Source organism: Chenopodium quinoa, unplaced genomic scaffold (genome assembly GCF_001683475.1).
Source record: "Chenopodium quinoa cultivar QQ74 unplaced genomic scaffold, ASM168347v1, whole genome shotgun sequence".
Taxonomy (NCBI): domain Eukaryota; kingdom Viridiplantae; phylum Streptophyta; class Magnoliopsida; order Caryophyllales; family Amaranthaceae; genus Chenopodium; species Chenopodium quinoa.
This window is the reverse complement of record NW_018744845.1, coordinates 709,073-723,422: the sequence shown is the minus strand read 5'-3', so window position 1 is coordinate 723,422 and position 14,350 is coordinate 709,073.

The following is a 14,350-nucleotide window of genomic DNA, read 5'->3' as shown; positions in this document are numbered from 1 at the left end:
GTATTACTAATAAATCTACTTAGTTTCCCTACAGCCAATGCAATATCCGGTCTTGTATTCGTCATGGCATACATCAATGATCCAATTATCCTTGAATATTCCAATTGGGAAACCGTTTTCCTCGAATTCTTAACTAATTTAATATTAGGTTCCATGGGGGTATTTACAGGACACTTATCAAACATATTAAACCGTTTGATCATCTTCTCAATATAATGAGATTGACTTAAAATAAGTCTTCCATTGTCCCTAATGATCTTGATGCCCAAAATGACATCCACCTCCCCCAAATCCTTCATCTGAAAAGATGAGGATAAGAATTCATTGGTCAATTCTACTTGTTGTAGACTTGTACCAAAGATAAGCATATCATCAACATATAGACAAATGATAACACCATGACCTTTGTCATCAAATTTGCTATATATACACTTATCTGCTTGATTTACTTTGAATCCAAAGGACAATATCGTGTCATCAAATTTCCGATGCCATTGCTTTGGTGCTTGTTTAAGTCTATACAAAGACTTAACCAATTTACACACCTTGTTTTCCTGTCCTTCCAAAACAAACCCTTCGGGTTGTTTCATGTACACTTCTTCCTCTAGATCTCCATAAAGGAATGCCGTCTTGACATCCATTTGATGAATCACTAGATTATATACCGAAGCCATTGCAATCAATAACCTTATGGAGGTAATTCTTGCAACCAGTGCATAGGTATCGAAACAATCAACACCATGCTTTTGCCTAAAGCCTTGGATAACCAATCTAGCTTTAAATTTCACTATAAAGCCATTCGGTCTCCTTTTCCTAGTGAAAATCCACTTGCAACCAAGAGGTTTGCAACCAGGAGGTAAATTTTCTAAGACCCAAGTATTATTTCCCATGATGGAATCCATCTCATCATTTATAGCTTCCTTCCAAAATGCACTATCTTTAGAAGTCATGGCATCGCTATAAGTCTTTGGGTTACTATCCACATTGAAACAATATGGAATAGTAGAACTAAGGACATCCCTAGAGCCTTCAACTAAATAAATTATAAAGTCATCACCAAGGTTCTTAGGTCTCCTTTCCCTAATACTTCTCCTAACTTGAGGAGTTTCAACATTCTCATCATCGAATGTTTCTTCATGAGTTTCAAGTTGATCATTCAACTCTACTATCTCCCTATCATTGGCACTTATTTGTAGATCTTTTGGTCTACTCATTGATGAAAAACGATTTTCATTAAAAATTGCATCTCTTGACTCAATAACCGAATGTATCGATATATAGTCATTTTGTTCTATTACGTAGAACCTATAGGTTTTGCTACGTTTAGCATAACCTATAAAAATGCAATCCAAGCCCCTTTCACCGAGCTTTCTCTTTTTGTTACCGGGCACTCTCACAACTGCCCTACAACCCCAAACTTTCAAGTATTTCAAGTTTGGTTTCCTTTTGTACCAAAGTTCATAAGGATTATATTTTTTTTCCTTTAGTAGGAACCTAGTTAAGAATGTGACAAGCTGTCAACATTGCTTCACCCCAGAACCCTTCACTCAAACTAGAGTAAGATAACATGGAATTAACCATTTCTTCAAGAGTTCTATTTTTCCTTTCAGCTACACCATTTGATTGTGGTGCAGAACCTGCTGTAGTCTCATGAATTATACCCAAAGATTGGAAATAAGTTGGATCATAATATTCATCTCCCTTATCAGTTCTTATTCTCTTAATTAATGATTCTACTTGCAGTTCTACTTCCCTTTTATAAATATCAAACTTTATTAAAGTTTCATCTTTGGAGTGTAAAAGATACACATAGCAAAACCTAGAATAATAATCTATAAACATAATCATGTATCTTATATTCCCCAAAAAAGGAGTACCATGAAAATCACACAAGTCACTATGGATCAGTTCTAAAATATTAGAACTTCTCTCAACTCTCTTAAAAGGAGTTCTAGTGATCTTGTTCAACTTGCAAGTAGAACATTTATTAGGATAAATATCACGAGAAGGTATCAATTCTTGCTTTGACATAAAAAGCATTTTATTATAATTCACATGTCCTAACCTAGAATGCCATAAATCAAACATATTCAAATCAACATGATTATCATTGACATCAACATTCAAACACAAATTATCTAATACACCGCTCTCTTTCAATGAGAGCTTAAACAAACCATTATCCAAATAACAACGACCTATGAATGTTACACCCCTAGTAATTATGCATCTATTAGCTTCAAATACTAGTTTATAGCCAAGACTATTCAGGGTAGGCTCGGATACAAGATTCCTACTAATTTCTAGAGTATACAAAACATTCCTAAGAATAATTGCAGTCCCAGAACTAAACACAAGCTCAACTTGTCCTCTTCCAAGGACCTTGATGGTGGAGTTGTTCCCCATGTAGAGGTCTTCAACAACCTTTTGAAAGGTTTTGAACCAATGTCTACTCTTGCACACGTTCCTTGATGCCCCCGAATCAATCCACCATGAGTCTTCATCCTACACCATAAAGATGTTAGGATCCGTTGCATTTAAATCCAAACCGGAATTAAATTCAACCTCATGTAAAGGATTATCTTTACTAGATGGGTCCTTGCTTTCGGTAACACGGCCCTCCTTGGCTTTCTGCATTCTTTTCTTAAAATAAAAACAGTCCTTCTTGCAATGACCAACTTTACCGCATTCCCAACAAGTAAACTTGTTACTTGTCATTTTCTTTTTGGACTTTCCTTTGGAAGAATTGTTATTATTCCTTTTACCACTAGTAGGTGCACTAGATTTTCCTTCATCTACCATATTCACGGTAGATGTGCTAGGATTTCCATCCTTAGCACTTTCCATGGCACGAATCCCTTCTTCAATTTGAAGATGGGTGGCCAAACCGGACAATGTCATGTCCTCCTTCTTATGTTTAATATCATGCTTAACATTCTTCCAACTAGGGGGTAACTTGTATATAATACTTGAAACAACAAATAACTCATTCATGGCTCTTCCATGTTGTTCCAAGCTACCATAAATACGTTGCAATTCATGAAATTTGTCCATAATGGACCGACCATCAACAAATTTAAAGTTATTGAAATTACTAACTAAAAATTTCTTACTCGAAGCGCCTTCCGCCATGTATTTGCTCTCTAAGGACTCCCAAAGCTCCTTAGCCGACTCAACATTTTGGTAGACGTCAAATAGATCATTTTCCATCCCGTTCAAGATGTGACCACGACATATAAAATCGTCGTTGTCCCACTTCGATCTTTCCCGAACGGTTTCCAAGGTTTCATTCTCATGTTCACCAGGCCTTGGAGTACTTATCATGTAGGCAACATTCAAAGAAGTAAGAAGAAAGTACATTTTCTTCTTCCATCTTCGAAATTCAACACCATCAAACTTCTTCAGTTTGACAAAATTAGTGGTCAATTCCTTCACACTAGACACTTGATTAAATTCTATTAAACCTCTTTAGAATGTTAGGATTACAGTGATTTCAACAATGTATTTCAAACAAGTATTAGAAAAATCTAAGAGATTACAGAAAATCACAAAGATAACATTAGTGTGAAAATGACCAAACTTGCCTTTCCTCGAAGCCGACAACAATAGCATGACCATGAGAATAATAATATCCCGTAAGACTCAAACCTTGATATATACACTGTCAAAGGCGTGTATACACTTTCCTAAAGAGGTTTCCCCACACAGTGCTTAGGTTAAACCAGAAATCCTCTTTGAGATACAATTGACAGCAAATTTCGTTCTTAGCACTATAATCGAAATACGATGAACAATTCACAAATTTGACTAAATTTCTAGTGTTTTCCAATGACAAGTTTGCAAGATTTCTTAAAGGAAATTATGGAGAATCCTCCGGGAGAGAAAGATAATAAAATTATGTACCTTCTAATCTCACGAAAATCTCTTTTAATAAGAGAAATAACCGTCAGCAAAAAATCGCAGAAAGGGAAGCAGTGCGGGCGCGACACAAAACAGCGCGGGCGCGCCACCCTAGGCTGCCTGAATGCTGCTTCGATTCCAGTGAGGGGCGCGGTTTTTATCGCGGTTTGCAGCGCGGACGCGCCACTAGACCTTCGGGGGCGGGCATAACATGGGCGTGAGCGCGCACCATACAACACTCTAAATCATCAACAGCAAGAAGATCATCTCCCTTCTTTTGACCGTGGTCCTTCATAACATTAAGATTAAGTTTAATATTGTGAATCTTTTAATTGCATTTAATAAAAAAAAATATATTCTAATCAACAATTTAACAACCACAATAATCTAAGATCAAACCTTAATCAAAACCATCAAATTCCCAAATTTTAGGATTTGTAAATTTGCAATTTTTATCCTAATTAAATATGAAATTCCAATAATTAATACCAACAATATTTATTCAAAAACAACATCAATTTATAATTAAAATCATTCTTAGAATTAATCAAACAAACATTAAAAATTAAAAGAGAATAGAAGAGTTTTTTTGGCAAAAAGAAAGGAGAGAGAGAGGGTGGCGTCGATGGCTGCTGCTGGTCGCCAGCGGTTGGGCGATGGTGCGGAAAGATAAAGAGGTGTGGGAGAGAGAGGAAAATAAAAAGGAAAATAGGGAGAAGAAAATAAATTTAGGTATTATAAAATCTGAGCAAATAAAACTTGAATGAAAAACTTAGGGATTTTAGAGTACACATACCCCTTTTTAAAATAAGAAAATAAGTATTTACAATCATGTCATTACTAAAATCCTTCTCCCTTCCAAACATCCCTTTGGGGGCCTTTAAAGTTCCTCCTTCTTAAAAGCAACTAGTCCAATGATTAAAACTAATTCAATATTTAAAACCAATTCATTATTTATTTGCCTCAGTTATTTGCTTATATTAATTTATACACACATATTTAAATTCCTCAAAAAAAAGAAAAAAATACACACATATTTAATGATGTAATAATTAATTTCATAAAATATAAATTGTATCATTTCAATTTATAATATGAATATATAAATTATATACATAAATATGTTGAAAATGCGGGGTATTACAGTAACCTTTAAAATCATGAAAAAGTTCTACGCGCACGAATAGATGTTACTCATGGTTGTGTTAGCCTATTGCACGCACAGATTTACTCGATTACGAGTCACACTAACAAGATATGTAGTACTCTGTTTTTTATTTTTCAATACTTCAATGTTATCCCACATCAATTGTAGTAGTATGGAGAGTTTTAATCAAGCTTATGTATCTCAATCAATTTCTTTACAAACCATCTGAAATACTAATGAATATAGCTAACACTGCTTAAGTAAAGTGAATGGATCCAATATGTTCGCAAATTCTACATTTCAAAAATAAAAAATTTGTTACTTAAATTACAAACCATTTGAATGCACCGGTGCAACATTGATAATGTGGCTGTAATATCATTTGAAAGTTAATAGTTGACCAAGTGTACAAATCAAGAGTATTTTAGTGAGTTCAAAACTTAAACACCATCTTAAGAGTTTCTTATGTGCTTTGTAATTAAACTATTGACTGCCAAAGACCAGTATAGCGTCTAGCATTATAATTCTAACTCTTTTAAGAACTCATATACTAATCCCAACTTTTACTTCACTAATTTCATTGTGTGCTTTTCTTTTCATTCCTTTAATCCTTATTCTTGATGCATTTGTTCCATGAGTAAAGGACTAGATCGAGGGGACAAACAAATCATTTGTAAATCTTAACCTCAACATTATTCTAAAATATAAACATGGCATCTATAAGCTTGTCAACTTTATCTTGTATGTCACCACTTTTGACGACCATTCATTAGAGTTTTGAATCTTGATCATAGAAATTTTCATCTTAGAGCTCTAGTATAAGAAGTCACGTAGTATCTTTCACCAATTCAACATATAATAAGTTGAATTTAGGAAGCATCCTCCAAAAATTAACATTATCTTAAAATGACTCAAACTCAAAATTAATCTATTCAATTATAAACCTAATTATAATGATAACACTATAATTGTAATTTGTTGAGCCTTTTGATTTTGATGGACAAATTGACAAACTCGACTAATGAATGTTTTGAGTCTTTGGTGAATAAAGGGTTCAAGCAAAGTTCGTTCCGGAGTAGGAACTTGGATGCGGAGTAGCATTCTTTAAAAAGCCTCGTGCAAATCTCACGTTCTAGTTTTAATTGTGAGCACTCAATAATATAAAGTCGGAAAGGAACTCAATGACTTATGTTAAAGACTACTGGAATAAAAGTTAGTTTTAAAAGATAATTTCTTAAAGAAAAGATAATTTGTAAAAGTTTTAATAAAGATAATTATCGAAGATAATTATCTAGTTGTTTTAATAAATAATAAATTTATCTTTTCAAATAAAATCTTTTTAAACAAACTTTTGATAATCTTTTAAATAAATATTTGATAAAGTTAGCAAGTGGTTTTTCTGTGAGAAAATCTTTTATACGGCTAATGGTTATCAAGTTGTTAGGATAGTGGTTTAATTAGATAAGGCTAGGAAACCTCTTCATGATCACAATCTGTCAAGATAACTCCACAAGTTGTTAGTGGGTTGTTGACATGTGGACGTGATTATGGTGGAGGTTAATGACTAAGCCTTCTCTATAAATACTCATGCAAACTATCTCAAAAAAACATAACTCTTGAGCATAAAAATTCCAGTAGCCATCTAATAACATAAAGAGAGTTATTTTTCTTCATATATTCTTGAGTGCAATAGGTATTTGTAATCACAGATTGTATTCAAGTACTTAGGGGTTGGGATTGTGAGTTTGTAAAGTGAGGTCAAGGAAGCTTCGTTGCTGAAGTCTTCTGTGAGAGTTGGGAACAAGTTCCTAATTTGTGGAACTTGTTAACGGGTTTGAATCTTCACTTGTAAAGAGTTTGATTACTTAGTGGAAATTTAGAAAAGCCTATATCTTCTCTCGTCACTATTTCATTTAGTTAAATTCCGCAAAAAGTTTTTAGATTTCACCTCAAATACAATTCACCCCCCCTCTTGTATTAGCCAGTTAGACTTTCAGTTGGTATCAGAGCAGGAACTCAGAACACGCAGGCAACCCTGTTGAGTAAGTTCCTGGAAAATGGCTTACACAGAGGAAAAGGAATTCGGGAGTACATCCATTCAAAGGCCTCCATACTTCAACGGCAAATTTTATCCTTATTGGAAGGATAAGATGGAAATCTTTATCCAAGCAGAGAATTATCAGGTATGGCGAATTATACAAGTAGGAGATTACGAAATTACGAAAACGAATGCTAATAATGAGGTAATCCCTAAACCTATGGATGAGTATGAAAAAACTGATTTTGAAAAACTTGAAATGAATGCTACTGCCAAAAAGTTTTTAATTTGGGGACTTGGACCCGATGAACATACTCGTGTCAAAGGGTGCAAGTCCGCAAAGGAAATTTGGGATCTTCTGGAAGTTACACATGAAGGAACGTCAGATGTTAAACGTTCCAAAATAGACATTCTTTTGTCTCAGTATGAGCGCTTTGAAATGGGAAACAAAGAATCCATTAAAGACATGTTTACTCGATTTAAAGGTATTACTAACGAACTAACGTGTCTTGGCAAGATAATTCCTATAGATGAGCAGGTCAGAAAAGTCTTAAGAAGTCTTCCAGACAATGACAGATGGAGAGCAAAGGTTGCAGCGGTGCAGGAATCAAAAGACTTCACCAAGTTCAATCTGGAACATCTTGCGGGTTCCCTCATTACTCACGAGATCCAGTCGAACAATCGGACTCAGGAGACTGTCAAAAGTCAAGGGCTAGCATTAAGAGCTAATGAAGAATCCGAAGAGAAGTCTGACATCGATGAAGAAGAAGCTGCAATGTTGGTGAGAAGGCTGAAAAAATTCTACCGTAACAACAAGTTTTTAGACAAGAAGAAAGGATACAGTAAAAGAAATCAGGAACCCAAAGCCAAGTCTTCTTGTCACAAATGTGGAAGCACCAACCACTTCATCAAAGAGTGTCCATTATGGGAATCTGAGAAAGGCAAGGGAAAAGAAGCTGATCAAAGCAGAAATTCCAAGCCTAACTTTTCTAAAACAAATTTCAGGAAAGCAATGATTTCCACGTGGGGAGAATCAAGTTCCGAAGAAGAGGAACAGGAACACACAGACGATGAAGTAGCCAATCTCTGTCTAATGGCAAAGCATGATGATGAGGTAGTCATTCAACCTAATTATTTGAAATCTCTCTCAAAGGATAAATTAATCTCTTTATTGTTAGAAACCTTAGATGAATATAAAGAATTATGTGCAAAACTAAGGCAAGCCGAAAAGGCAACTGGAATTTGTAGAGATCATGTTAAGTATCTGAATAGCTTAAGAAATGATGTTCAAGGCAGATTCTTTGAATTGTTAGATAAAAATATTATGCTAAAAGAATCCCTTGAAAGAGTCAAGAGTGAGAATATCATGCTGAATATTGAATTGACTCAATATAAAATGTTGTGTACTAACATTGATTCTTGCAGGTCTACTGAAGTTCCTTTAATCATGTTTAATAATGAACTAGAGCATGTTAAGAAAGAGATAAAGGAAACCAATGATAAAAATGAGAAACTAGAAAAGGACCTAGAAATTGCAAGAAAAAGTAAAAATACAGCAAGCACGGGTGTTCCCAAGTGGGTAAAGGAAGCTCAGACAAAAAGAACAGAAGGTCTAGGCTATGTTCATAAGAAGAAGTCCACTGGAAAGAAAAAGAAATATGTGAACTTACCTAGTGAGACCGTTTGTTCTTTCTGTGGTAAAAAGGAACATCGCAGTGAAGAATGTACTAAGAAAGCAAATCTGTACAATAAGAATGTGAATTATGTTTGGCAGAAGAAATCTGATTTAAATGTGTCAACACAGGAACCCATGAATGAAAGGGTTCCTACTACTAACTCTTAATTTCTTTTGCAGGTCGAAGTGAGGGGGAACAACCAGTGGTACCTCGATAGCGGTTGTTCTAAGCACATGACAGGAGATGAATCCAGATTTCTCTCACTGACGGCCTATACAGGGGGAACAGTGACCTTTGGAGACAATAAGAAAGGCAACATTGTTGCTGTTGGCAAAGTAGGAAGGTCAAGTTCCCATGCAATTGACAATGTATTTTTAGTCGAGGGTTTGAAGCATAATCTACTCAGTATTTCTCAGTTTTGTGATAAAGGAAACTTTGTAAGCTTTTCTTCTGAAAAATGCAAAATCATCAACAATAACACTGGTAAAATCGTTTTGGAAGGAACTCGTAAAGGGAACACATATACCGTGGACCTTAACAAAGTTCCAAAATACAATCTATCTTGTTTAAGTGTTATTGAGGATGATCCACTTCTATGGCATAAACGTTTTGGACATGCTAGTCTTTCATTGCTTGACAAATTAAGGTCAAAGGACTTGGTAATCGGATTACCTTCTATCAAATTCCTAAATGACAAAATTTGTGAAGCCTGCATCAAAGGAAAGCATGTTCGATCATCATTTAAATCAAAGAAAATGGTAAGCACCACAAAACCATTGGAACTCATTCATATGGATTTGTGTGGCCCCGTTAGAATTCAAAGTAGAAGTGGAAAAAGATATGTCTTAGTTCTTGTGGATGATTATTCTAGATTTACATGGGTCATATTCTTACATAGTAAAGATGAAACTTTTGATATGTTTATGACTTTCTTGAAAAAGACACAAAAATCAATAGGTAATCAACTTATTCATATGAGAACTGACCATGGTACGGAATTCGAAAATTCCAAGTTTGATGAATTTTGCAGAGAACAGGGAATAAGTCACAATTTCTCAGCGCCAAGAACACCACAACAAAATGGTGTGGTTGAGAGGAAGAACCGAACATTGGAAGACATGGCAAGAACAATGCTAATAGCAAGTGGGCTTCCAAGAAATTTTTGGGCAGAAGCCGTCAACACAGCATGCTATATCGTCAACCGAGCCATGCTCAGACCAATGTTGGACAAGACACCTTATGAACTGTTAAAAGGGAGAAAACCTAATATTGCTCATTTAAGAGCTTTTGGATGCAAATGTTTTGTTCACAATAATGATAAAAGAAATCTTGGAAAATTTGATGAAAGGAGTGATGAAGCAGTCTTTTTAGGATATGCATCTAATAGTAAAGCTTATAGAGTTTACAATAAGAGGACTATGTGTGTAGAAGAAAGTATACATGTGATTTTTGATGAAACTAATAATTATGGTTGTATACAGGAATATGAAGATGGAGATTTTGAAATTGGTCTCACTCGTTCAACAGACCAAGATGAAGAATTAATTCCCAGAAAGCAGCATGTTCGAATTACTGAAAATACTAATAAGGAACCTACTGAAGTTCCAAATAATACTGAAGCCTCTGATCAAAATACAGAAGAAACAGAAAATACAGAAGGCGAAGCAAATGCAGAAGCAGAACACCATGAAGAAATGGAAGAAAGAGCAACTCAAAATAACACTTTTATACCAGCTCAATCATTCCAACCAAAGCCATGGAAACATCAAAGGTCACACCCCCTGGATAAAATTATAAGTGACCTAAGCAAGGGAACTCAGACGAGATCCCAACTGAGAAACTTCTGTGCATTCAACGCCTTCTTATCAACACTGGAACCTCGAAATCACAAAGAAGCCTTGGAAGATGCTGATTGGATTGTTGCCATGCAAGAGGAATTAAATGAATTCGAAAGAAACAAAGTGTGGCACCTTGAACCCAAACCAACAAATCAAAAGGTTATTGGTCTCAAATGGGTATACAGGAATAAGCTAGATGAACATGGCACAATTGTAAGGAACAAGGCAAGATTAGTTGTTAAAGGCTACAATCAGCAGGAAGGTATCGATTTTGAGGAGACTTTTGCTCCTGTAGCTAGATTAGAAGCAATTCGTATTTTAATTGCATTTGCTGCATTTATGGGTTTTAAACTTTATCAAATGGACGTCAAATGTGCTTTTTTAAATGGTTTTTTAAAGGAAGACGTCTATGTTGAACAACCACCTGGATTTGAGGATCCAAACTTTCCTAACCATATTTTTAAACTTGATAAAGCACTGTATGGATTAAAACAAGCTCCAAGAGCATGGTATGAAAGACTTTCAAAATTCCTTTTACAAAATGATTTTAAAAGAGGAAAAGTTGACAAAACTTTGTTCTTAAAATCAAAAGGAACTCATTTATTAATTGTACAAATTTATGTTGATGATATTATTTTTGGTGCAACTAATGAATCCTTGTGCAAGTACTTTGCTGATTTAATGAGCAGTGAGTTTGAGATGAGCATGATGGGGGAACTCAACTTCTTCCTTGGGCTCCAAATTAAGCAAACTAACGAAGGAATAATGATCCATCAGCAGAAATATGTGAAGGAGTTATTAAAAAAAATACGGTATGGAAAGCACAAAGATAAACCACACTCCCATGGGAACAACCACAAGGTTGGACCAAGACCCCAAGGGAACTCGTGTGGATCAAACAAAATACAGAGGTATGATTGGTTCCTTGTTATATTTAACTGCCAGCAGACCTGACATTTCGTTTAGTGTAGGTCTTTGTGCTAGATTTCAATCGGATCCAAAGGAATCGCATCTAACAGCCGTCAAAAGAATTCTACGATACTTGAAAGGGACGGAAGACTTGTGTCTGTTTTATCCAAAAAGTGACTCGTTTGACCTAAAAGGATATGCTGATGCTGACTATGCAGGAGATTTGGTCAATCGTAAAAGCACATCAGGTATAGTCCAATTCTTAGGCTCTTGCATGGTTTCTTGGAGTTCCAAGAAACAAAACACTGTTGCTCTATCCACTGCCGAAGCAGAATATGTGGCTGCTGCTGCATGTTGCTCTCAATTGCTATGGATAAAACAACAGTTGCGTGACTATGGCATTATTTTAGAGTGCGTTCCTATTCATTGTGATAACACAAGTGCCATTTGCATTTCTAAAGATCCAGTACAACACTCTAAAGTTAAGCATATACATATAAGGCATCACTTTTTGAAAGATAATGTTGAAAAGGGCTTAATTAAGCTAGATTTTATTTCTACTGAATTTCAAATTGCTGACATTTTAACTAAGCCTTTAAGCAGAGACAAGTTTGAAAAGATGCGTGTGGAATTGGGGATGCTACGGCTCAAGTGATTTTTGTTTGGAACCCCTAAGGTAAAATCGGATGTAACTAACAATGCTACGCTCAATCTTGTGTGAATAACACAGCTGAAATTACCCAGGGGAAAGATTTGTGAAGTATTGAAAAGTCACTTATACATACTTTTAATATGTTAAAAGTATTGAGCCATGTTGTTTCAAGTTCCTTTTTCATCATTCTTTACTCTCTGTATCATGATCACGTAAATTATCATCATAATTTACAATCAATCTGCTCTCATTTATCTTTTTCGTTTTTTTTATTTTTCTTCTTGTTATTTTCTTTCTTATCTTTTATTTCTATCTTATTTTTTATTCTTATCTTTTTCCTTCCTTATTTTTTCATGATGAATTTTTCTATTCCTCATAGAATTCAAAAATACAAAAAGATCTTATTTGCTACGTAAGATAAGAAGCATGTATATCAACTTCTTAACTTACGATTTTATTTTATCAACATTGAATTAGATGAGTGCAATTATTTCACCAAATTAAATCCTACTACCTCTAAAACTACCCCACTACCTCACAGTTTAAACCGTCACTTTTCTTTCTCACTCCTCCCCATTAAACTCTTTTTCTTCTTTTCACTCCACCTTCACCTATCAAATCAATTAAATTCCCCATACACTCCCATAACCGGCCTCACTCTCTCTCCTTCCTATTCACACTATTCATCTTCTCCTTCCCTTCATTTTATCTTCAACACCATGAAAACCAACCGAAACACCACCCCAAAAACCCGATCACCACCATTCAAACCCTCCTCAAACACGGGGTCTCCACAACCGGTGCCAATTGCGGTGGTGCATCCATCTGCTCAGCCAAAGAGGAAGGCTAAGGCTGTGAAGGGCGGCGACAGGAAACGGCGCGCAACCACCAAATTCCCATCATGGAATTACACTCTCGGATATCACATCAACTATGATTGGTGTGTGGCGAGTAAGTTCACTGAATTTACTTCTTTAATTGATTATCAAAAATGGACTCACTTGTTCCAGAATTGTTCTCATTACCCTGTTTTTCCTAAATTTATTTATGAGTTCAAAAATACCTTTCAATGTGATAATGGTGTGTGCTCGGCCGTAGTTAATGATATTCCAATTTCGTTTGATGCCAATTATCTTGGAAATCTATTTCAAGTTCCTGTTAAAGGCTATTGTTCTTATTTAAAGCACAAACAATCTGTAAACATTGGCCATAATGATGAATGCAAAATCCTTCAATTTATTGGAGGAAATCCGAAAGTGAAAACTACTCACCATCATGCCCTAACACCCCTTCATAAGCTACTGTTTACCTTCACCTGGAAGGGTATAGTACCCCGTTTACAAAAACGGAGTACCGTATCACTCTTGGATGCCTCCCTCATATTCTGTCTTGCATGCAAAATACAGATTAATTTCCCTGCTCTAATGATTGAACACTTGAATTTTTATGCTCAAAAGACCACAATTCCATATGGCTCTTTCCTTACTGTGTTGTTCAAATCTTTTGGTATTGATGTTGAATGTGAATCCCCAACATATCTCAAACCCGATAATATCCTCTCTGAACAATCATTACTTAGACTGAGTCTTAGGCTTACAAATGGCAAAGTATGTTTTGTGCCTCGGAAAGGAGGGGAGAAAAAGAAAGGGAAAGGGAAAGAAGCTAAGGAAGAATGTGATGCAAGCAGTGACCAGGGTAGTGAGGAGGCTAGTGAGGGTGCTACCACCTCCAGTGATTCTGAGGGAGATAAGGAAGAAGAAAAAAGTTCTAACGGAGAGAAAAACAAAGAAAAAATACTTGAGGGAGATGTGCAAGGAGAAAAACAGGAAGATTCTGAGGGGGAACATATGGAAGTTTCTGAGGGGGAAGCTCGACAATCTGACTTACATGAGGGGCAGGGAACTGATCAAAGTGAGAGGGAACATACCACAGACTCTGAGAGCACAGCTGGACCACCTGTCATTCCTGTGTTTACAGGGGGCCTTAGAAGGAGTAAGAGGAATGTGGTCAAGCCTGCCCTTTCTACTACACACCCTGTGACTGTAGAAACCATCAGCTCCTCAGACAAATCTGATTCCACCTTCAAACCTACCCAAGTTCCCTCTTCCACTGAACCCTCTTCTATTCCTGTCTCACCTACTAGGCAGCCTTCTCATTCACCTTCTCCTCCTCCATTTCAGCCTACTGGCT